The following is a 26,253-nucleotide window of genomic DNA, read 5'->3' on the forward strand; positions in this document are numbered from 1 at the left end:
TCAGATGTGATATTAAACCGAGGCCCCGTCTGCTCTCTCAGGTGGCCGTAAAAGATTCTACGACCACTATTCCAAGAGCAGAGGAGCTCTGAAAATCCTAAAATTGCAGCTGGGCCATTTAGGAGGGAAATTAGAAGGCATTTTCTACTCCAAGGGTGGTAGAAATCTGGAAAACTCCCATCCCCTTCCTTCCCCCAAAAAGGCTGTATTATCTCATAACACTTCTGCGAAGCGCCTTGGGACGTTTCACTATGTTAAAGGTGCTATTGGTGGTGTTGTTGTATGCCAGATTGTGGCTTTAACGCTTTACTTTGAATTCCAGGAAGTCTGACAACACAGATTATGCCCCAGCTCATGTGCTGTCAATTGAAGGTTTCAAGACGGAGGCCGATAGGTTTGTTAAGTAAGGGTATCGAGGGATATCAAGCAAAGGCAGGTAAATGGAGTTGAGGTACAGATCAGCCATGATCCAAAGTGCAAGGTTTCTTTTCCTTCTATTTATTTCAATCCAAAATAAAGCTGCAAGATTGAATGCTTCTGCCTTTGCAGGTTCTGCATTACTGATGCACTTATTATCAGAAGTTTGTATATATCCAATTTCTGGTATATAAATAAATCTATTACATACGTGTGTCATTTCCCTGGAACAGAATGGAGATTAAATTGTAGCCAACTCTCAGTAATCAAATCAGTAATTTAAGGTTTCCATAAAGATGTCATCACAAATCAGCTGACTGGAGTGCACTGACCTTTGTGCTGGCAAGACCACGTGAGAAAATAAAGTGCCCTAAATAATGGGGCACTCCACTTCCCCTCATTATCCGTAGCGGGTAAGAGTAAGGGCAGGGGAAAGGGAAGAGAAATACCAGCTTTCTTATTACAGGATATAGATGACGAGAATGAGGGGAGGGCAGAATTAGCTTATTTGTGATGGCTCTCGCAGCTGAATAGCTCAATGATCAGACCAAATGGCCACTTGGACTTGGTACTGGATGGCTACTGCATTGCTGCTCTTGGAATAGTAACCCAGCATGAGTCACTGTCTTTCAAAAGGCGGCTAAGAGAAGAACACAAGTTTAAAACAAAGATCGTTGGATGCTTAAACCTTCGGGCCCCAGAGTCTGGAAGCCAAGCTCGAATCTCTGTTCTCTACAAGGTACAAACGTTGCCCATCTGACAGCAGCTCTACTTTGAGAGCATCAGCTCCACCGCCAACTTACTCAGGGTTATGGTTGCACCAAACGAGAACATGAGAAAACATTTTCTGATGCACTGAGTTGTTGTGATCTGGAACGCGCTGCCTGAAAAGGCGGTGGAAGCAGATTCAACAGTAACTTTCAAAAGGGAATGGGATACATACTTGAAGAGGATAAGTTTGCAGGGCTGTGGGGAAAGAGCAGGGGGAGTGGGACTAATTGGAGAGTTGGCACGGGCACGATGGGCCGAATGGCCTCCTTCTGTGCTGTATCATTCTAAGGTTCTAAATACTGTTTCACTAGATGAGATCCTTTTTTTTTCCAAAAAGGACAGGACATGAATGGCAGCTGTTGTGACACCAAGATCTCGAATGGTTGAAGGGCAGTTTAGGTTACTATAGCCTCACTATTATAAGTCAGTATTTTCTGGACCAGCCCGAAACCTGTGGAAGAATGTGAAGGTGGCAAATTCATCATCCACGAAAAGACAGCCATGACGATCAGTTTGAAACCACAAGATTACTCGTCTTTTCTCGAGCATAATTGTCAGAACTCATCCCATCATCATAGGCAGTCCCTCGAACAAGGATGACTTGCTTTCACAAGAATTCACAGATGTTTCATTGAAGGACCGGATGTTCCAGTCCTGAACTCCAGGGGTGGAAGATGCCGGTGCGTGGATTTTTTTTAACGTGTGGTGACCGTTGCACATCAGCCACCACACAGACTCGACAGAACTAGGCCATTATCCTGTGGCAAGGGTTGAACTAGGACGACTGGAGACCTGCTCTGCTGCACGGACATAGTGCACATACATATCGCAGTGTGGGCTGGCCCGTGCTGCCCCTGGGCCCTCGGCTCTTCTGGGCCCCGTACCCTCATTTGCCGTACCTCCACCGCTCCTCCGCCACAGGCTGAAACACTACCGACATCGAAGGAATTTTCTGTATGAAAGTAGGTTAAAAGCATGCAGATGGAAGAACACAAGCTAATTAGGGGCTTAGGGGGCAGAAAGCAAAGGAGGGGCAAAATCCGATTAGTGTCCCTGTGAACTCGGCATTACTTCACAAAAATAGAAGCTCTTTTTAAAAAAAAATGAAAAGATGCACCAACGTCATAATTCACTGCTTTAGAATCGGAGAATAGTTACAAGCGCAGAAGGAGGCCATTCGGCCCTTGCTGGCTCTGTGCAAGAGCACTTCGGCTAGTCCCACTCCCCTACCCTTTCCCCATAGCCCTGCAAATTTTATTCCTTCAGGTTCTTATCCAACTCCCTTGTGAAAGCCAGGATTGAATCTGCCTCCACCACCCTTTCAGGCAGCGCATTCCAGATCATAACCATTCGCTGCATTAAAAAAAAGATTTTCCTCATGTCGCCTTTGATTCTTTTGCCAATCGCCTTAAATCTGTGTCCTCTGGTTCTCGACCCTTCTGCCAATGGGGGAACAGTTTCTCTCTGTTTACTCTGTCCAGACCCCTCATGATTTTGAGCATCTCCATCAAACCTCCTCTCAACCTTCTCTGCTCTGAGAACAACCCCAGCTTCTCCAGTCTATCCATATAACTGACATCTCTCATAGAAACATAGAAATTTACAGCACAGGAGGCGGCCATTTTGGCACATCGTGTCCGCGTCGGCTGACAAAGAGCCGCACAGCCCTCAGTCAGCAGCTCTGAAGGTTACATATAAACCCATGAACAATGTACAATGGCAGACAGGTAAAGAGCATCCGGCTCAACCAGTCCGACCCCACACAACCGTGACAACCCAAGCATCGCAACATTTTACACTCCACCCCACACGGAGCCATGCAATCTCCTGGGAGAGGCAAAAAATTAAAAACCCAGGCCAATTGGGGAAAAAATCTGGAAAAATTCCTCTCCCATCCAGGTGATCGAAACTACTCCTGGCCATATTCGATTCCCTGAAGTACTTACCATCGTATCTGTGCCAGCCAACAAGAGGTTATCCAGTTTAATTCCACTTACCAGCTCTAGGTCCGTAACCCTGCAGGTTACAGCACTTCAAGTGCCCATCCAAGCACCTTTTAAATGTGGTGAGGGCTTCTGCCTCTACTACCTTTTCAGGCAGAGAGTTCCAAACCCCACAACCCTGTGTGTGAAGAAGCTTCACCTCAAATCCCCTCTAAACCTTCCATCAACTACCCGAAACCTATGCCTCCTCGTAATTGACCCCTCCACCAAGGGAAATAGGCCCTTGCTATCCACTATATCCAGGTCCCTCAAAATTTTATACACCTCAATGAGGTCTCCCCTCAGCCTCCCCTGTTCCAAGGAGAACAAACCCAGCCTATCCTATCTGTCCTTATAGCTATGATTCTCCATTCCAGGCAGCATGCTCATGAATCTCCTCTGCACCCTCTCCAGTGCAATCACGTCCTTCCTATAATACGGTGACCAGAACTGCACGCAGTATTCCAGCTGTGGCCTAACCAATGTATTATACAATTTAAGCATAACCTCCCTGCTAGGCAAGCATTCCGTATGCCTTCTTAACCACCTGGCCTGCTACTTTCAGGGATCTGTGGACAAGCATTCCAAGGTCCCTTCTAAGTGCCCTACTGCTAAATGTGTATGCCCTTTCCTTATTAGCCCTCCCCAAATGCATTACCTCACACTTCTCTGAACTAAATTCCATTTGCCACTGTTCTGCTCACCTGACCAGTAGATTGATATCCTCCTGCAGTCCATGACTTTCCTCTTCATTAACAACCACACAGCTAATTTTAGTGTCATCTACAAACTTCTTAATCATACTCCCTATATTCAAATCTAGATCATTGGTGTATATCACAAAAAGCAAGGGACCCAGTACTGAGCCCTGCGGAACCCCACTGGAAACATCCTTCCAGTCACAAAAACATCCATCAACCATTACCCTTTGCTTCCTACCTCTAAGCCAATTTTGGAAACTTGCGACTTTGCCCTGGATCCGATGGGCTTTTACCTTCTGCCACGTGGGACCTTATCAAAAGCTTTGCTAAGTCCATATACACTACATCGTACCCACTACCCTCATCGACTTACTGGGTTACCTCCTCGAAAAATTCAATCAGGTTAGTCAAACACTATCTTCCCTTAACATATCCGTGCTGAATGTCCCTGATTAATCCTCCCCTTTCTAAATGTAGATTTATCCTGTCCTTCAGGATTTTTTCCACCACTGAGGTTAGGCTGACAGGCCTGTAATTACTCGGCCTATTCCTTTCTCCTTTCTTAAACAAGGGTACCACATTAGCAGTCCTCCAGTACCCTGCCTGAATCCAAAGAGGACTGGAAAATAATGGTCAAGGCCTCTCATCCCTGGAATCATTCTCGTAAATCTTTTCTGCACCCTTTTTACACATGGGTGTGGTTGTGATGGTTGGGGGGGAAAGGGGAAGGGAAGATGATTAAATAGTCGAGGCAAGGGGAGTTTACAGCCATTTTGTCTGAGTCTGGTTAATCAGCGTCCTTCCACTGAACTCAGCATCCGACCCTCTTACCACCGCCACACGTGACTGCAGACCATACTCTCCGCAGGAACTCACCAAGCTTACTCCTACAACACCTTCCAGCCCCGTGACCTCCATCACCGAGAAAGATTAGAGCAGAAATATTATGGCAAGACACATACTCATCACCTTTATTTACTGTCACGGTGAAAATCCTTGCATTCTCTAGTGTGACACCAGTGTGAGAGCACCCTCAGTACCAGACACTGCAATGTTTCAGAGAAAAGCGGCCCACCCACCATCTTCTGAACTCGGAGTGCCAATAAATTCAGCCTTGCAGGCGCCCCATAAACAAATTTAAAAAGTAATGCCTAACTGTGCAAGTCTTCTCAACCGTGTGTTCTTCCACCAAGGTTTTTCCTTTTACAAATAATTTGTACAATTGGTACTACTGCTGCGACTCTTGCAGTACTTTGGTTTTATCGCAAAGTACTTTCTGTATGAATCAATTTTGAACACTGCCTAACCTTTCTTTTGCAGCTGAGTCACACTTGGCACCATTCTGAAGGACAGAATACCCATTTATGGAATGGAAGGAGACTTTTTAAAAAAATTTATTCATTCATGGGATGTGGGTGTCGCTGGCAAGGCCAGCATTTATTGGCCATCCCTAATTGCCCTTGAGAAGGTGGTGGTGACCTGCCATTTCAGAGGGCAGTTAAGAGTCAACCGTATTGCTGAGAGTCTGGAGTCACATATACAGACCGGGTAAGGATGGCAGATTTCCTTCCCTAAAGAATATTAGTGAACCAGATGGGCTTTTTATGACAATCCTGTAATTTCATGGTCACCATTACTGATACTAACTTTTTATTCCAGATTTATTTAATTAACGGAATTTAAATTCCCCAACTGCTGTGATGGAATACAAAGTCAGGTCTCTGGATCATTAGTCCAGACCTCTGGATTATTAGTCCAGTAACATAACCATTGTGCTACCGTACGCTGGTATGGAGTATAACACCAGCACAGACTGGTTGGGCCGAATGGCTGTATGATCCAAGCTTCAATCCCAGTTCCCACTGAGTCCGGGGCCACAGCATAAACTGCTCCTAATGGATAATCTCATCTAATAGGAGCCACAGCAGGATACGCTACAGATGCACTTCCAAATGGGGCCAAAGCACATTCATTGTTGAGGCTCACTTTGCACTGAATCCAGAGTGTTTCGTTTTCCAACAGCAATGTTCCTCACCTTGGCCCGAAGAAAAGCCTAACGATTAACCAGTTTTGAGCACTTTATGCACCTCCGTTATAGTAGATCAGCAAACTAACAGTATCTGTTGACTTTCTTTACTCTTATATTGATAGAAAACAAGATTTAAAACCACAGGGTTCCCAAATCACATCAGAAATCCACAACTTGCTCAGTTTAGGTACATAAAGCTCAAATTTTATGGAATCATTTAACAAGGACCTTACTGTTATTTTACATTGAATCTACAGCACAGAAAAAGGCCATTCTGCCCATCTGGTCCGTGCTGGTGTTTCTGCTCCACACGAGCCTCCTCTCTCTTCATCTCAACCCATCACCATATCCTTCTATTCCTTTCTTCATGTGTTTATCCAGCATCCCCTTAAATGCATCTATACTATTCATCTCAACCGCTCCCTGTGGTAGCGAGTCCCACATTCTCACCCCTCTCTGGGTAAAGTTGATTCTCCTGAATTCCCAACTGGATTTATTGATGGCTTTCTTTTATTGAAGGCCCCCAGTTATCGTCTCCCCTACTGTAGTAACTGAAAGTGTCTTTGTGACAGAAACTGGTAAAAGGCTCTTTACTAAGCAATAAGCATCACATCAATATAAACTTGGATAGATTTGCATAAAGTTCTCAGAAAATGTTATACAGGTTGAACCTTCCTTATCTGGAACCTTCGGGACCTGGCCTGTTCTGGATAAGGGATTTTGCTGGATGAGGAGAGGTCACATTAAATTGGGTGGTACAGGTACTAAGCAAAGGGATATTAGAGCTGGCTGGCTTGGGGCTGGGAGTGCGGCAGAGAGATTATGGTGGGGGGGAGGCGGTGGATCACGGGATCAGGCCAGCGATTGCAGGAGTCGGCAGCCAGGAAGGACTTCAATTTGCTCATATCGGAGTTCTGCACATGTGCCACCTGGTGGCTGGGAATGGTTCTGGAAGAGGGGTGGTTCAGGATAAGGGAATTCTGGATGAGGGAGGTTCAACTTGTATCATTTCCTCACTTTAGGTTTTACCTTCATCTCAATATTCTTAAAATTCATGGGAATCACTTCCTCTCCTCAGATCAATCATTTTGTACAAAAACACAGCCTATATGCAGCCCACAAAGTTTAAGTACACAAGAAATAGGAGCAGGAGTCGTCCATTGGGCCCTTCGAGCCTGCTCCGCCATTCAATACGATCATGGCTGATCTACTCCAACTCCACTTTCTGCCCGCTGTCCATATTCCTCAATTCCCTTAGAGTCCAAAAATGTATATGTCTTGACTATATGCAACGATGAGCATCCACAGACCTTTGGGGTAGAGAATTCCAAAGCTTCACAACTTAAGTGAAAAAAATTCCTTCTCATCTCTGTCCTAAATGGCCAACCCTTTATTTTGGGACTGTGACCCTAGCCAGGGGGAAACATCCTCGCTGCATCTACCCTGTTAAGCCCCTTAAGAATTTTATATGTTTAATGAGATCACTTCTCATTCTTCTAAACTCTAGGAAATATAGGCCTAGTCTACTCAATCTCTTCTCATAGGACAATCCCCCCCATCCCAGGATTGTCATGAAAAATCCATCTCGTTCATTAATATCCTTTAGGGAAGGAAATCTGCCGTCCTTACCCGGTCAAGTCCCTTAAGAATGTTATACGTTTCAATGAGATTCAATAAGGTAACTCAGTTTTAGTTGCATTTATAACTCTCTGGTTTGCTCGGTTTACATTTCATGGGCGTTGAGATTCGGAAAGGACCATCTTCACATGTCTTAAATGAATTAGCATTCACAGCTAGAAACATAGAAACATGGAAGCATAGAAAATAGGTGCAGGAGTAGGCCATTCAACCGTTCGAGCCTGCACCTTCAATATGATCATGGCTGATCATGCAACTTCAGTACCCCACTCCAGCCTTCTCTCCATATCCCCTGATCCATTTAGCCGTAAGGGCCACATCTAACTCCCTTTTGAATATATCCAACGAACTGGACTCAACAACTTTCTGTGGTATTCCATAGGTTCACAATTCTCTGGGTGAAAAAGTTTCTCCTCATCTCGGTCCCATATGGCTTACCCCTTATCCTTAGACTGTGACCCCTGGTTCTGGACTTCCCCAACATCGGGAACATTCTTCCTGCATCTCACCTGTCCAATCCCATCAGAATTTTATATGCTTTTATGAGATCCTCTCTCATTCTTCTAAATTCCAGTGAATATAAGCCTAGTCGATCCAGTCTTTCTTCATGTCAGTCCTGCCATCCCAAGAATCAGTCTGGTGAACCTTCACTGCATTCCCTCAATAGCAAGAATGTCCTTCCTCAGATTAGGAGACCAAAACTGCACACAATACTCAAGGTGTGGTCTCACCAACGCCCTGTACAACTGCAGCAAGACCTCCCTGCTCCTATACTCAAATCCTCTTGCTATGAAGGCCAACATGCCATTTGCTTTTTTTACTGCCTTCTGTACCTGCATGCCTACTTTCAATGACTGATGTACCATGGCACCCAGGTTTTGTTGCACCTCCCCTTTTACTAATCTGTCACCATTCAGATGATAATCTGCCTTCCTGCTTTTGCCACCAAAGTGAATAACCTCACACTTATCCACATTATACTGCATCTGCCATGCATTTGCTCACTCGCCTAACCTGTCCAAGTCCCCCTGCAGCCTCTTGGTGTCCTCCTCACAGCCCACACTGCCACCCAGCTTAGTGTCATCTGCAAATTTGGAGATATTACATTCAATTCCTTCATCTAAATCATTAATGTATATTGTAAATAGCTGGGGTCCCAGAATTGAACCTTGTGGTACACCCCACTAGTCACTGCCTGCCATTCTGAAAAGGACCTGTTTATTCCCACTCTTTGCTTTCTGTCTGCCAACCAGTTCTCTATCCACATCAATATATTACCCCCAATCCCATGTGCCTTAATTTTGCACACTAATCTCGTGTGGGACCTTGTCAAAAGCCTTTTGAAAGTCCAAATACACCACATCCACTGGTTCTCCCTTATCCACTCTACTAGTTACATCCTCAAAAAACTCTAGATTTGTCAAGCTTGATTTGTCTTTCATAAATCCATGCTGACTTGGACCGATCCTATCATTGCTTTCCAAATGCGCTATTACATCTTTAATAACTGATTTCAACATTTTCCCCACTACCGATGTCAGACTAGAGATGTATGCAAAGTGAGAACATGGATTTAAACTTATCATATGGCCCGTGAGGCTGTGTGGTGTGCATCACAGAGCTATAAGACCTGGACACCGCTGCCTTAATGTCTCATCGCAACAACTCACTAATTGGAAACAGATCAAGACTCTGTTAAGATCTATATGGCTAACATGAATAGCAAATACAAGCAACAGTGATGTTGGACACTCCTTAAAGTCTAACTCCACCTGTCCTAATATTTCATATGGCTCGGTGTCATATTATATCTAATAATGCTGTGAAGCACCTTGGGACATTGTACAACATTAAGGAGCCTCTATAAATACAAGTTGTGCTTGTTGTTAGCAACCACCTTCCCCACATTCAATTCCAAGCGGCCATTCAGAAGTTAGAAACTAATTATGTGCAAAAAAAAATCTTTGTAGGAATATGGTGAATGACAACAAATTCAAACAGGAAGATTTTGTTCCAACCACTTTAGCCACCTCAAGATGAAGACGAGGCGATGAGTAAGGAATTGGTAGACAGCTGGGAAGCAGCAGGTGACTGGGAGGGATAAAATCGGACAGTGCCCCAGGGATTGGTGATGTGACTACTATGGTTTCCAATTTAGATTTTGAAGTTGAATGTGAACTAGGTGAATTCTAGTCGATACCAAAACAGGAGGGGCAATTCAATTTAAGGAGGCAGGCCAGACAGACAGGTCAAAATATGTAACAGAATGGAACAGTGGCAGATGAAATTTCATATGGACAAGTGTAAAATACTACACAGAGGAAAGAATGTGCAGTGTAAGCACTCTATAAATAGGGTAAATAGCCAGGTCGAATTTGACACCGATCTTGGGACGTTTGTGGACTCAGCAGGTCTATACACTGCACAGCCACAAACAAAGCAGCTAAATGCTGGGCACCAAGACAGTAGAACACTTGCAATAAAACTTGCACTTATATAGCACCTTTAGTGTATAAAACATCCCAAAGCGCTTCACAGGAGCGATTATCAAACAGAATTTGACACCAAGCCAGATAAGGAGATATTAGGACAGGTGGTCAGAGTTGGTTTTAAAGGAGCGTCTTAAAAGGAGGAGAGAGGTCAAGAGACAGAAAGTTTAGGGAGGGAATTCCAGACCAGAGCTGAAGATATGGTCACCAACGATGGAGCAATTAAAATCAGGGGATGCGCAAGAGGCCAGAAATGAAGGAGTGCAGATATCTCAGAGGGTTTTATAAGGCCGGAGGGGCAAGGCAATGGAGGGATTTAAAAACAAGGATGAGAATTTTAAAATAGAAGTGTTGCCGGACAGGAGCCAAGGTAGGTCAGCGAGCACAGGGGTGATGGGTAAACGGGGCTTGGTGCAAGTTAGGACACGGGGCAGCAGCGTTTTGGATGAGCTCGATGAGGGTGCAAGGTGAGAGGCTGGCCAGGAGAGCACAGGAATAGTTGAGTCTGGCAACAAAGGCGTGGATGAGGGTTTCAGCAGCGGATGGAATGAAGCAGGGGCAGAGACTGGTGATGTTAGAGGAAGTCATGCTTAAACTGCACAGTAACTTGGTCAGACCACATGGTACAGTTTGTCCAATTCTGCTCAATGAGTGATCATGGTTGCAGAATCTTAGATCAATGAAAAGCTGGGTCTATAAGGCTGATGCTGGGATACAGGAACCAGATTTTGTGTAAAGGTCAGGAGCTGGGTCACAGACGCTGGTCTCCTGGGATCCAAACTAAAACCGCACGAATATAAAAGCAGCTAACGATGCTAAATAACTGATGACTGATGTTTCTTTATGCAGTGAATGGTGTCCGAGGCAACTGGCAGGGAGAAAATCAGAAGGCTGAAGCTGGAGAGCCACAGCGGCCAGAACCAGGGAATACCTACTGAAGAACTCAACTCGAAACCAAGCAAGCCAAAAACAAGTTGTGATTTGAGGAGCACCTAATTTACCATCATTATTAATCTGCGGAATAGGCTGGCACCTAGCACTGTGATTGCTGAAAAAAGACTTGCATTTTTATAGCACCTTCACGACCACTGGAGTTCTCAAAGCGCTTTACAGCCAAAATAATTCTGAATTGTAGTCACTGTTGTAATGTTGAATTGGTAAAAGTGTTCAAAAAGGAAACACAAGATCCTAAGAACATATGAACTAGAAACAGGAGTAGGCCATTCGGTTACTCGAGCCTGCTCCACCATTCAATAAGATCATGGCTGATCGGAACTTGGCCTCAACTCCACCTTCCTGCATTATCCCCATAATCCCTTAATTCCCTTAGTATCCAGAATTCTATCGATCTCAGCCATTAATATGCTCAACCACTCGGCATTCACAGCCCTCTGGGATTAGGAATTCCAAATATTCACCACCCTCGGAGTGAAGAAATTCCTCATCTCAATCCTAAATGGCCGATCCCTTATCCTGAGACCATGACCCATGGTTGTAGACTCCTCAGCCAGGGGAAACATCCTCTCAGCACCTACTCCTGTCAAGCCCCTTAAAATGTTTATATATTTCAATGAGATCACCTCTCATTCTTGTAAACTCCAGGAAATATAGGCCTAGTCGACTCAATCTCTCGTCATAGAACAATTCCCTCATCCAAGGAATCAGTCTAGTGAATCAGTCGAGTGAAACAGGCAAGAGAGATTCTCCATTCCACAAGTAGACGGATCTGCAATTTATACTGGAGCCGGGAGGAAACTAAAATAGTCAGTCTGCAGCTTTTTATTAAGAGGGCCAAAAAGATACAGCAGGATGGATGCTTTAATGGGCCCAAATTTGCCCAGGAGTTGCTCAGTTTTTTTTGGAGCAACTTGATTTTTCTGGAGTATCTTAAAAATCCCCATTCTGCACATTCAATTTGCGCCAGTGTAAGTGAGTTAGTTAGGATTTTTTTTTGTTTCATTTTTTTTCCCCAAAAGGGGGCATTACCAGCCACCTACGCCTGTTTTGGCCATTTAAGCCAGTTTGAACAGCTAATAGTTGCTCCAAACTAACTTAGGCCAGCGTATGTGGCCACTTGTGGCCGCACAGAAAACCGTTGCGGAGAGTTAAGAAATCAGCACAGGTAGGTACCTAATGACTTGACTAAAGATTGTGAACAGGATCAAACAGCTATACAGGACTGACAAACTTCGCAAAGTTAATTTACAATACAACAGAAGCATTCATGGAAGCTTAAACTACAAAACTAAAGTAGTAAAGAGACAAAACATATTTACATAATTTTTTCAAAATATCCAAATAAAAAATAGAAGTACCTCCTGCTCATAGGAAAGTATTTTCATCAACAGGGTTAAGGAAAGTCTTGAGTAAGCTGATTAAAATAACTAGCTACATAGTTAACCCCCCCACCCCATCAAAACTCTACTCTTTCACACACCCCCAACCAATCAAAAGTCTCCCCGCACCAACCTGTTTCTTGTAGCCCTCAGCGCGGGAAGGCAGCAGCTGGCCTGTGCAGCAGGCCACTCGGCCCGGGATAGGGGCGGTACACGTTGGGTCCCATGCTGCAGGCATCATCATAATAATCATGGGAAGAGCTACTGCACATGCGCAAACGCTCTACTGCGCATGCGGACAGCTGCCGGCATACTTTTAGGCACAGGGCCCTAGCTCCTCCCCCCAATGGACTCGCCACGCTGTGCTAAGCTCCGGGAGAGTCAGCAGAGGGGCCAGAATCTGGAGACATCTTTTAGGCGCCGATTGGATCGTAGGAAGGCGGCGCATCTCACATGAGTGCGCCAAAAAAAAAAACGGGTAGGCCAAATTTGGGCCCATAGAGGCTTCAAGCACAGAAAGCCTGTGCCAGCTTGAATGGCCTTTAAGTACAAAAATAAATCCTTTTCCCTAAAGAATTAACAGCTTCTTTCAAGGTACAAAGGGAAATATGCTGGTGCCCCAGCTGCTAGGATATCTGCAGTTACAACTAACATGCAGTATGAGAGCTGTGCTTTCAATTCCTACTGCGTGTTTGACCAATGCTAATAATTATAAGAGATTCAACAAAGTCAGATTAGATTCCTGTATTTATCTCTCTGGTCTATTTTATCTGTTTCAATTCCACTTATTCACATCTGTTGAAAAGGGTTTCAGCAGGTATGACTAGGTTATAAAGAGGCTGATCTTTCCCCAGTGAATGTTTCGCCTACTTGTTTGAGAAGATGTTTCCTACAATGGCACTCTAACTGTTCTTGGATCTTGTCCTGGTTTACTATCGAGATGCACAGTCCTTCAACAGTTCTTCCGCATCTCTCAATTTCACTTTAAACTGCACAGTACAAGTCCTTACTGGGTGATTAACCTTCTCACGGACTGCCCTTCACTCGGCACCTCCCACAGGAGGATGGCAACACAGGGCAAATTAACCTTGCAGCCCTCACTGCCACGGTACGGAGCATTAAAGCAGGGTTTTCCGCCTTGAGCCCTGGCAATTTGGCTGTGGAAAAAGAATTTGCATTTCCATAACATTTTTCACCACCTCTTGACATCCCAAAGCACTTTGCAGCCAATTACGTACTTTTGAAGAGCAGTCCCGTTGTAATAGAGGAAACGCGGCAGCCAACTTGCACACAACAAGCTTCCACAAGTAGCAATGTGATAATAGAAACATAGAAACATAGAAAATAGGTGCAGGAATAGGCCATTCGGCCCTTCAAGCAGATCATGGCTGATCATTCATCTCAGTACCCCTTTTCTGCTTTCTCTCCATATCCTTTGATCCCTTTAGACATAAGGGCCATATCTAACTCCCTCTTGAATATATCTAACCAGCTCTCTGCGGTAGAGAATTCCACAGGTTAACAACTCTGAGTGAAGAAGTTTCTCCTCATCTCGGTCCTAAATGGCTTACCCCTTATCCTTAGACTGGTTCTGGACTTCCCCAACATCGGGAACATTCTTCCTGCATCTAACCTGTCCAGTTCCGTCAGAATTTTATATGTTTCTATGAGATCCCCTCTCATCCTTCTAAACTCCAGTGAATACAGGCCCAGTCTGTAGAAACTGACGTCTCTCCTCAGACGTCAGTCCTGCCATCCCGTGAAATCAATCTGGTGAACCTTCACTGCACTCCCTCAATAGCAAGAATGTCCTTCCTCAGAGTAGGAGACCAAAACTGAACACGATATTCCAGGTGAAGCCTCACCAAGGCCCTGTACAACTGCAGTAAGACCTCCATGCTCAAAGACTCAAATCCCCTAGCTATGAAGGTCAACATGCCATTTACCTTCTTCACCGCCTGCTGTACCTGCATGCCAACTTTCAATGACTGATGTACCATGACACCAAAGTCTTATTGCACCTCCCCTTTTCCTAATCTGTCGCTATTAGGTAATATTCTGCCTTCGTATTTTTGCCACCCAAGTGGATAACTTCACATTTATCCACATTATACTGCATCTGCCATGTATTTGCCCACTCACCTAACTTGTCCAAGTCACCCTGCAGCCTCTTAGCATCCTCCTCACAGCCCACACCGCCACCCAGTTTAGTGTTATCTGCAAATTGGAGATATTACACTCAATTCCTTCATCTAAATCATTGATGTATATTGTAAATCGCTGGGGCCCCAGCACTGAGCCCTGCGGCACCCCACGAGTCACTGCCTGCCATTCTGAAAAGGACCCATTTATCCCGACTCTATGCTTCCTGACTGCCAACCAGTTCTCTATCCACATCAATACATTACCCCCAATACTATGCGCTTTAATTTTGCACATCAATCTCTTGTGTGGGACCTTGACAAAAACCTTTTGAAAGTCCAAATACACCACATCCACTGCTTCTCCCTTGTCCACTCTACTAGTTACATCCTCAAAAAATTCTAGAAGATTTGTCAAGCACGATCTCCCTTTCATAAATCCATGCTGACTTGGACCAATCCTGTCGCTGCTTTCCAAATGCGCTGCTATTTCATCTTCAATAATTGATTCCAACATTTTTCCCACTACTGATGTCAGGCTAACCGGTCTATAATTCCCCATTTTCTCTCTCCCTCCTTTCTTAAAATAGTGGTATTACATTAGCTACCCTCCAGTCCATAGGGACTGATCCAGAGTCGATAGACTGTTGGAAAATGATTACCAATGCATCCACAATTTCTAGGGCTACTTCCTTAAGTACTCTGGGGTGCAGACTATCAGGCCCTGGGGATTTATCGACCTTCAGTCCCATCAACTTCCCTAACACAATTTCCTGACTAATAAGGATTTCCTTCAGTTCCACCTTCGCGCTAGACCCTCGGTCCCCTAGTATTCCCGGAAGGTTATTTGTGTCTTCCTTCGTGAAGACAGAACCGAAGTATTTGTTCAATTGGTCTGCCATTTCTTTGTTCCCCTTTATAAATTAACCTGATTCTGACTGCAAGGGACCTTCGTTTGTCTTCACTAATCCTTTTCTCTTCACATATCTATAGAAGCTTTTGCAGTCAGTTTTTATGTTCTCAGCTTCGTCTCATACTCTATTTTCCCCTCCTAATTAAACCCTTTGTCCTCCTCTGCTGAATTCTAAATTTCTCCCAGTCCTCAGGTTTGCTGCCTTTTTCTGACCAATTTATATGTTTCTTCCTTGGATTTAACACTATCCCTAATTTCCCTCGTTAGCCACGGTTGAGCCACGTTCACCATTTTGTTTTTACTCCAGACAGGGATGTAAAATTGTTGAAGTTCATCCATGTGACCTTTAAATGTCTGCCATTGCCTATCTACCGTCAACCCTTTAAGTATCATTCGCCAGTCTATTCTTGCCAATTCACGTCTCATACCATCGAAGTTACCTTTCTTTTAAGTTCAGGACCCTTGTCTCTGAATTAACTGTGTCACTCTCCATCTTAATAAAGAATTCTACCAAATATAGTCACTCTTCCCCAAGGGGCCTCGAACAAGATGATTGTTAATTAGTCCTTTCTTATTACACAGTCCTATAGTTGGTTCCTCGACATATTGGTCCAGAAAACCATCTCTACTACATTCCAGGAAATCCTCCTCCATCGTATTGCTACCAGTTTGATTAGCCCAATCTATATGTAGATTAAATTCGCCCATGATAGCTGCTGTACTTTTATTGCCCGCATCCCTAATTTCCTGATTGATGCTGTCCCCAATCTCATTACTACTGTTTGGTGGTCTGTACACAACTCCCACGAGCGTTTTCTGCCCTTTGGTATTCCGCAGCTCTACCCATACAGATGACCAGATCATCTGTTTTAGTGATGTTTTTGAAGCCCAACAAACTCAATCCTCATTGTGGCCGTGATTCTCGTCTCCTGATCTGTTTGAACTTTGCAGATCTGGAGGTTTGGAAGGGGTTGTTCTGAGCAATGCTTACTCACTGGTGGAAAATCCTAAACTGGATCCTCAAGATATATTAGCATGAGCACGGGATATACACAATTTAATGGGAAAGTGGATTTAAGCATTATGTGGTCCAAGGCACCATGAGGCTACCACAAACACTCGGCATCATACTGCCCGATTACTCTCCCGACTTTATAGCTTTAAAAAAAATGACACCTAAAACTACAGTGCATTCACACTCCGCAAGTGTAGCGCCGGTGCAAAGTCGAAACCACTTTGCGCCACACTAGACTTGGAGTGTAAATCAGATGTGAAGGCCCAAACTGATTGTATGCAAAGTGGAGCAAGACTCTGTCATCCAGTGTCTTTCTCTGCCTCATCCCCATCAGCTCAGATCCCCACACTGCATTTGTTCCTGTGTCAGCTCAGATCCCCATACTGCATTACACTACAACTGCAGCATCAATGTGAAGAAAAACTCTTCATAGCGACACTAGTTACAGTGCAAATGCACCCTTGATGCACCATGAATATAAATCTCATCTATTAGTAAAAATATGGACTTCATTTCCATCAATACTCCATCCTTTAGCCATAATACTGATTTTTTTCCAACTGCCATTTCAAACTTTTATCATCAGCTGATTAAACTCAAATTCAGCATGCATTTAAAAGAAGTACATTTAAAAGCTTTGTTGATCCAATATAAAATACCACATAATGGGGATTTAGTGGCTTGATGTGATTTACTGGAATGGATTATGGGATAGGCAGACAATTTTAAAATACAACTTAACATTTCTTGGCAACCAAACAAAATATTCCTCAAGTCATCAGGACCATGATTTTCTGCTTTAAGGTCATAGAAGATATATAATATATATATTTTCAATATATATATTAGGTGGATGCTGATTTGCTGAATTCCTTCAAACGAGAGCTTGACCCATTTCTGGCTGGGGTGGCGATCACCTCTTGTAGGGCCCAAGTTTCGAGCCGCGCCTAGAACGGCGCAGTCCCGACCTGGACGCCCGTTTTTCACGCCACAAAGTGTGCCTAAAAAAAACCTCCAGATTCTCCAGCTCCCTGCAGGTCCTCTGGCCCTCGGCGCAGCGCAGCAGGAGCTGTAGGGGGCGGAGCCAGGTCCCTGCGCTGAAAACAGTGCCGGGACCTAGCGCGCATGTGCAGTAGCTCCAGGCGCCCAAAATTGTGTGGGAGGGGCCGAAGCACACAGCCCCTAGCCCTGGCCGAATGGCCTCACTGGGGCTGTGTGAATAAGACTCCTCTCCCATGGCCAGCTCCTGCTTCCTCCCGACCCGACTCGACTCCCGCTTCCCGCCTCCGGACCGGACACCGACCCGACTCCCACTTCTCCCCCGCCCCGATCCCCCGGACTGGACCCGACCCGACTCCCGCTTCCCCCCCTCCGGACCGGACACCGACCCGACTCCCGCAACCCACCCCTCCCACCCGGATCCAACCTGACACCCCCCCCCCCCTCGACCTGAACCGACTTCCTTCCCAGCAGCCCCCCGACCCGACCCAACGCCACCTACCTGTAAATCTGGTGCTGGGGACGGGCCCTGCCCGAAGTCTCGGGCCCGGCCCGTTCAGCCTCCCTCCCCCTTCTCCTTTCCCCCCCCCCCCAATCTCCTTCCCCCCCCCTTCTTTCCCTCTGTTCCACCCCCTCTCTCCCTCTACCCCCCCCCCCTCCCCCTCCCCTCGCTGTCAGAAACACAGACACTGACAGACAGAGAATGAGAGACACACAGACAGACAGAGAGATAGAGACACTGACAGAGACACACTGTGGGGGGGGGGGGGGGGGGGGGGGGGCATCCCAGCACGCTGTTGGAGGGCTCCCGGTGCTGCAGTCGGTAAGTAGAAAATGTTTTATTTATTGATTTTTTAAAAATTATTTCTTATTAATTTTGTGATTGATTTATTGGTTGATTTATTGATGTATTTATCATTTATTATTGATGATGGCTCTTTATTTGTAAAACTGAAGTGTTTAATGTTTGTAAACTTCCCTTTAAACCCCCTCCCCCCCCATTCCCTTCGCCTGATTTGTAACCTACGCCTAATTTTCTAAAGTGTAGACAAGGTTTTTTTGTGTGTACAAAAATCTTCACTTACTCCATTCTAAGTTAGTTTGGAGTAAGTTTTCACTGACGAAACTTTGAAAACAGGCGTAAGTGGCCGGACACGCCCCCTTTTGAAAAAGAAATTCTGTTCCAAAGTGAAACTGTTCTAACTGACTAGAACTGGAGCAAAACTAAATGCCGAGAATTCCGATTTCTAAGATACTCCGTTCTACACCAGTTGCTCCTAAAAATCAGGAGCAAATCATGTGGAAACTTGGGGCCGTAGAAGGTAGGTACCGCAAGGAATTCATGTCCAGCGAAAGCTCCCGGACTAGTTTTGATCGCCAATGGGGGTCAGAAAGGAATTTCCAAGATATTTTCCCCCCCAATTGGCCTGGGTTTTTCATCTTTTTATGGCCTCTTGCAGGAGGTCACATGGTATTAGGTGGGGTGGAGAGTTCATGGCATCATAGTTGTGTGGATATTAAGGGAATCAAGGGATATCGGGAAAGTGGAGTTGAAGTAGAAGATCAACCCTGATATTGAATGGTGGAGCTGGCTCCAGGGGCCGAATGGCCGACTCTTGCTCCTATTTCTTATGTTCTTATGTGTGGAACAGGCTGGATGGATCCGAGGGTCTTTACCTGTCCATCATTGTTCGTACAAACATTCAGTAGCTCGAAATGAGCTTGCTAACTCCCAGAAAGATTGGTTTAGTTGGAAAGCTAACGTAGCGGAAGGAATAATAGCAAAATATAGATCACATTATTACATGGGTCCAACTGATAAGGTTTATTCAGAACAGAGAATTTTCACTTCATTGTTATTAACCAAGAAGGAACAACCAGAAGACTGAGAATAAGTAGCAGTGGGGCAGGGAGATCACTAGTCGAACCAGGACAGCAATTGTGGCAATCAAGGCTACATCTACAGTCACACGTCAGGCTGGCCAAAGGCAGTGCATTAAGCCACAACACAGACATGGGCGCGGCAGAGGCCAACGCCAATTCTCAGTAGCAGTGGCATCTCAATTCCGCAGGAGTTCTGTGGTTTCCCCAAAGTGTATTCGACACTGTTGACAAATAACGGCGAGAAAGCCAAGGGTCGCTACCTCAAAGCGCAATAATTGGGAAGGACAACAAAAATAGTTAATAAGCCTAACAAATTTCACTACGGAATTAAAATGTTGAGAATAAATGAAGGACAACCATTGAGCAAATAAAGTGATGAGTGAGGAGACTTTGAATAAAATATTCTAATTGAAAATTTTTAATTTAGTAATATAAAAACAAAAGCACTCAAAATATATACTTGCATATTTTCGAATTGACGAGTTAATTTCCCGATCTGCAGATCCAATTACCTAACAGCTGTATTACCGCTAATTACTGCTCTCTAGGAGAACTCTAAGTAACGTGAACACTGTGCCCCTGGAGCATTCCAGCTCATTGCAATATATGCCACAACTGTCAAACCTTTTCATCTCTACCAGCAGGTGTTTATTCCCATTAAACCAAGTGACCAAACCGGTCAGTCACGATTGCACAAAGTCGCAAACTGCAGTGCCCATTTTAAAATTCAACTTTGCAAATCATTTCGTCAACAATTGCATCAATTAAAAAACGTGCATCGCAGAAACGTGAATTGTGGGGAACCAAGAAGAAACACGAGATACTTAAAGCATTAATGTACTAAGCAAGCATCAAAGCTTACAAAACGTAACATTTAAAAAAAAACAGAGCAATTCATAAGCTTTGCACTTTAAGGAGTGTTTTTAGTTATTCCAATTTGGTACACACACATTCAATTTTCATCTGTTAACAACTTATATCAGTCACAAACCACAACAGTGGAATCTAAAATTATGCATTAACACATTTACTTGCCGTATGTGAGCTATCAGACTTGACTAAGTTTGTAGACAATTTCCTGAACCAGCCATTTTGATGTAGGTATCTACATTGTAATAGGGCAATAAAGCATGCATTATGAGGAAACTAAATGGGATTAAGAAACTTGGTAGAGTTCCATTTATTCACTGCCTTTCATAGGATTTACAGCACAGAAACAAGCTAATATTTATCCCCAATCAACATCATAAAAACATTTTACCTGGTAATTATCACATTGCTGTTTGTGGGAGCTTGCTGTGCGCAAATTGGCTGCCATATTTCCCACATTACAAGTGACTACACTTCAAAAGTACTTAAGCAAAATACTGCTGGGAATAAAAACAGAAAATGCTGGAAATCTCAGCAGGTCAGGGACATCAACCCGAAACATTAACTCTGCTTCCTCTCCACAGATGCTGCCTGACCCGCTGAGATTTCCAGCATTTTCTGGTTTTACTTCAAAAGTACTTCATTGTCTGTAAAGTGCTTTGAGATGCCTGGCGGTCATGAAAGGTGCTATAGAAATGCAAGTCCTTCTTCTTGGGATTGTAGCCTTTAGTTTAGATTTCCTCTCCTCATTCTTTCTACCAAAATGTAGCTCACTGCACTTTTCTGCGTTAAATTTAATCTGAAACGTGTCCACCCATTCCACCAGCCTGTCTATGTACCCTTGAAGTCTATCACTATCCTCCTCACTGTTCACTATACTTCCAAGTTTTGTCATCTGCAAATATTGAAATTGTGCCCTGTACACCCACATCCAAATAATTAACATACATCAAGAAAAGCAGTGGGCTTAGAACCGACACCTGGCGATCACCAGGAAGATCAACACACAGCATTGGGATTCGACATTGATAAATCACGTAGGCAAATGAGGCAGCCATGTTAAAGATCCTCCACACAAGATGGAAACCAAGACTTCACTGGTGTTGGGCAGGAAATACTGGGAGGATTGACAAGTAACACTGGAACATCAGCAATGGAGGGACAGGATATTCTTTCCACCCAAATAGCTCACTAATCAGGAAAATAACTACTCTCGCCACTCATCTCACTGCGTCAAAGGATTACAACAGCAGCTGAGGAGCACAGATCTAACAGGGGTTACCAAGGGTTGCTCAGCAAAGAATCGGTCCTTTTCAAACATCTGCCAGTTCTGACGAAGGTTCACCGACCTGAAACGTTGACTGTTTTTCTCCCCACAGATGCTGCCTGACCGCTGAGATTTCCAGCATTGTATTTATTTCAGATTCCAGCATCCACAGCATTTTGCTTTTGTTTCTTTCTTGCTTGCTTCAGAGAAAATATTACTGAAAGTTTGTAGCAGTCCCATAATTGAATTTATTGCAAGATATATAGATTATTAGAGTAGATTATAGCAAAACAATAGTGAATCTCAATGCACTATACCAGAGTGGTGAGAATTAGATCCTTGGGCATCATCCCTACACATTGCACATGACATTGTTGGAAGAGATCAAGAGAAGAGAGTCACCCCCAAATCACTGACATGCCTCCAAGTGACTAGCAATGGGAGGAGGGCTGGAAGCAATTGGGTCAGCTTTTTGACATGAGATGTTGTGTGGCCAATCCCATACTTGCACCCAAGAGATAAATATCTAATGAAAAGAGGGAGGATCACTCCCAAAAATTCAGATTCATCAGACATAAAGACAATCCGTCACAATGGACAGAGTAAGATTCTGAGAGAGATTGACAGGGTAGATGCTGAGAGGTCGTTTCTCCTGGCTGAGGAGTCTAGAACCAGTGGGCACAGTCTCAGAATACGGGGTCGACCATTTAAGACTGAGATGAGGAGGAATTTCTTCACTTAGAGTTGAGACTCTGAAATTCTCTACCCCAGAGGGCTGTGGATGCTGAGTTAGAGTATATTCAAGGCTGAGATTGATAGATTTTTGGACTGTAGGGGAATCAAGGGATGCAGGGATAGGGAAGGAAAGTGGAGATGCCATGATTTTAGTAAATGGAGCAGGCTCGAGGGGTCATGTGTACTACTTCCTGCTTCTAATTCTTATGCTAGAGTATAAATTATGCTTTTGTTATGGTTATTTTTTGTTAAAATTATGACGTAATCCATAAGAGAAATTAACAATCCTAAGATCTGCTATTCCCTTGCTATACACTCTACAGTCTCATGGTTTACTGGAAACATAGATGGGAAAGCTTTATACTGTTGGCTATTTATAGCAAAATAATAAATGCATTCCTTATGCATGCATTAAATTTTGCTATGAACAGTCAACAAAGGAAACCTTCCCACATATGACGACTGGACTTTACCTGCACCCATTTTACCATTTATCCTTATTTGGCAACAGGTGTGTCACAGCAAACACTGCCGGGAGATAGTTTCTCAGTGGTGTTTTGCGTACCACGTGATTCTGCCACTTTGTGTGTGCCCTGAGTTACCCGAGGCTGGTGTGCCACGCACAGGCATCTTCCACCATTTAAAATTAGTTCATCAGTCACCTGAGTACTCATTTTTAGTGTGGAAGCGGGTCATCCTCAACCCTGAGGGACTGCCTATGATGATGACCTGAGGCAAAGATTCAATGACTGAATTTTACATCAATAGTTTGCAATTCCTTTCATTCATAAAAATACAATTTTTTGCATTGGTGGAATAAAAATGGCAACAGTGATAAAGGAAAAGAATGGAAAAGGTAACTTGCAGGGCTGTGGATGAAGTGGGATGTTTTGTCCAGAATGGTGTGGAGCTTCTGGAGTGCTGCTGTGGCTATCATCATCATAGGCAGTCCCTCAAAATCGAGGAAGACTTGCTTCCACTCAAAGTGAGTTCTCAGGTGGCTGTACAGTCCAATACGGGAACTAGAGTCTCTGTCACAGGTGGGACAGACAGTCATCGAAGGAAAGGGTGGGTGGAGAGTCTGGTTTGCCACACGCTCCTTCCATTGCCTGCACTTGTTTTCTGCATGCTCTTGACGACGAGACTCGAGGTGCTCAGAGTCCTCGCGGATGCTCTTCCTCCACTTGGGGCAGTCTTTGGCCAGGGATTCTCAGGTGTCGGTGAGGATGTTGCATTTTATCAAGGTGGCTTTTAGGGTGTCCTTGAAACGTTTCCTCTGCCCACCTGGGGCTCGCTTGCCGTGTAGGAGCTCCGAGTAGAGCGCTTGCTTTTGGAGTCTCGTGTCTGGCACGCGAACAATGTGGCTGTACCCAGCCAGGCAAATGACAAACATCCCATCGCACTCCTGACTAAGTGCCTGAAGGAAAAAAATGTGCAGGGCTGCAGGGAAAGGACTTGGGAGTGGGACCAGCTGAAGTACTCTTGCAGAGAACAGACATGGGGTCGATGGGCCAAATGGCATCCTTCTGCGCTGTAACTATGATTCAATGAGTAGAGCTTTGTAGATGCTGGAGATTCGAGGGTTTTTCCTGAAGCATTCTAAGTGGTAACTTTAGTTGCTTACAAATGGGTTTTCAATGACATTACCAAACCAGATTCCTTTTTTTTTAAAAAACAGCTTGGATGAGGTCATAGAATCATATGGGCCCAAGTTTCCCCAGGAGTTGCTCAGTTTCTTTTGGAGAAACTTGATTTTTCTGGAGTATCTTAAAAACCCCCATTTTGCACATTTAATTTGCTCCAGTGTGCGAGTTAGTTAGGATTTTTTTAAATTTAGTTTAGTTTTGTTCAAAAGGGGGCGTTACCAGCCACCTATGCCTGTTTTGGCCATTTAAGTCAGTTTGGCCAGCTAATAGTTGCTCCAAACTAACTTAGGCCAGCATATGTGGCCACTTGTGTCCGCACAGAAAAACCTTACAGAGAGCTAAGAAATCAGCGCAGGTAGACAGAGATAGGGTTGGCGGGGGGGGCGGGGAGCACATAGGACCTTGCAAAGCACTAAACACCTTCATACAGCTAATACAGATCTTGTACTGTAACTTGTGCATAATTTATACATTCCACTATATAAAGCTTCATAAAATATGCACTTTTTATCATTTATATCAGAAGTTGAATTTTGATGGTGCTGACTGCCTTTCTTACTGCTCTTATCAGCAGACAGTCTAGGGACAACTTTTCTAATTCGAGCAGCTTGTTCTTTTTCTAAATCATTTAAAGAAACTCACCTCCTCCCTCCCTCCCTCCCTCCCTCCCTCCCTCCCTCCCTCCCTCCCCCCCCACCCCTCCGATGAAAACTCTTCACCCCACAATCAAAAATCTCCCTGCACCAACCTGTTTCTTGTAGCCCTGAGTGGTTTGAGTCGTGAACGCTCCAAGATCATCAGGTGTGAATTTAGGTAGTTAGGTTTAGGGGGCTTTTTTTTAAACCGAGGAAGGTTGCACAGCCAATTTTTTCCTCGTCCAACATCCCCAAACGTGATCACTTTTCCAGCAGGGACAGAGGTCAGGACTCGGGAGCCGGAGAAGCGTAGGGGGCCAAAGGTGCATCAGGGGAGGGGTGGTTTGGACTCGGGAGCCAAAGGAGCATCGAGGGCCAGAGGAGCATCGGGGGAGGGGTGGTTGGGACTCGGGAGCCAGAGGAGCATCAGGGGAGAGGTGTTGGGACTCGGGAGCCAGAGGAGCATCGAGGGCCAGAGGAGCATCGGGGGAGGGGTGGGAGGGACTCAGGGGCAAGAAGAGCATTGAGGGCCAGAGGAGCATCGAGGGAGAGGTGGTTGGGACTCGGGAGCCAGAGGAGCATTGGGGGCCAGAGGAGCATCGGGACTGGAGGGGGGAGACCGGGAAGGCGATTGTCAGCCGGAGGAGAGGATCAGAGGCCTCGGGGAGGGGAGAACAGAGGTCTCGTGGGTGGAATCGGAGGTCTCATGGTTGGAGGTCAAGGGGAGATTGGATGCTTCAGGGTGTCCGATCGTGGAGTGTGGTTGAGGCAGGGAAGGCAGCGGCCGGCCTGTGCGGCAGGCCACTCAGCCCGGGATAGGGGCGGCGAATATCGGGTCATTCCTTCGGCCAGGGATAGGGGCGGCAAGCAACGGGACGCGCTGGGAGGGTGAGGAGCTACTGCGCATGCGTACAGCTGCCGGCACTGTTTTCGGCGCAGGGCTGTAGCTCCACTCCCCAGTGATTGCCACGCCACGCCCTAGGACAGTCCACGGAGAATAAGGAGCAACATTTTCGGCACCGTTTTAGGAGCAGAAAGTCAGCGCACCGGAAAAAGGGGTTGGGAAAATTTGGGCCCATAGAATGGTTACAGCACTGAAGGAGGCCATTCGGTCTGTTGAGCCTGTGCTAGCTCTCTGCAAGAGCATTTCAGCTCCTGCCCTTTCCCTGTAGCCCTGCAATTTTTTTTCCCTTCAGGTACTTATCCAATTCCCTTATGAAAGCCATGATCGAGTGTGCCTCCCCCAACAATTGAGAGTCTAACCACCGCCCCATGACATTCAACTGCATTACTATCGCTGAATCCCCCACCATCAACATCCTGGGGGTCACCCTTCCTTCATTGTCGCTGGGTCAAAATCCTGGAACTGCCTCCCTAACAGCACTGTGGGAGCACCTTCACCACACGGACTGCAGCTGCTTGAGAAGGCGGCTCACCACTACCTTCTTGAGGACAATTAGGGATGGGCAGTAAACGCTGGCCTTGCCAGCAACGTCCATAACCCATGAACTATTTTTTTAAGTTACAAAGATGACTTAATTGGGAAAAATGTTTCGCTGTTGCTTTTGGAGCAAGATCATGAAAATGAATTATTGCATCTCTCGTTCTGTAAAATTACCGAATTTAAAACTTTTTCTAGAACATTTTTTTTTAAGAATACATTTACTAAACTTCGATCTAGCATTTTTCTATCCAAATACACTTTTGTTCGCCAAGCAACATTTAAAACCGATGATTGGATTGTTACAAAGTGATGGCAACTGGAGAATTTTCCCCGTCTACAGT

At 45.0% G+C, this 26,253-nt stretch overlaps 1 protein-coding gene across 4 annotated transcripts in view; it reads right to left on the reverse strand.

Annotated features, from left to right (window-relative positions):
- The window catches only part of usp47 (ubiquitin specific peptidase 47), a 196,550-nt gene that overhangs the window by 140,385 nt on the left and 29,912 nt on the right, over positions 1 to 26,253 (reverse strand). The gene's annotated exons all lie outside the window — the stretch shown is intronic.

The sequence above is a fragment of the Pristiophorus japonicus genome, chromosome 14, assembly GCF_044704955.1.
Source record: "Pristiophorus japonicus isolate sPriJap1 chromosome 14, sPriJap1.hap1, whole genome shotgun sequence".
Taxonomy (NCBI): Eukaryota; Metazoa; Chordata; class Chondrichthyes; family Pristiophoridae; genus Pristiophorus; species Pristiophorus japonicus.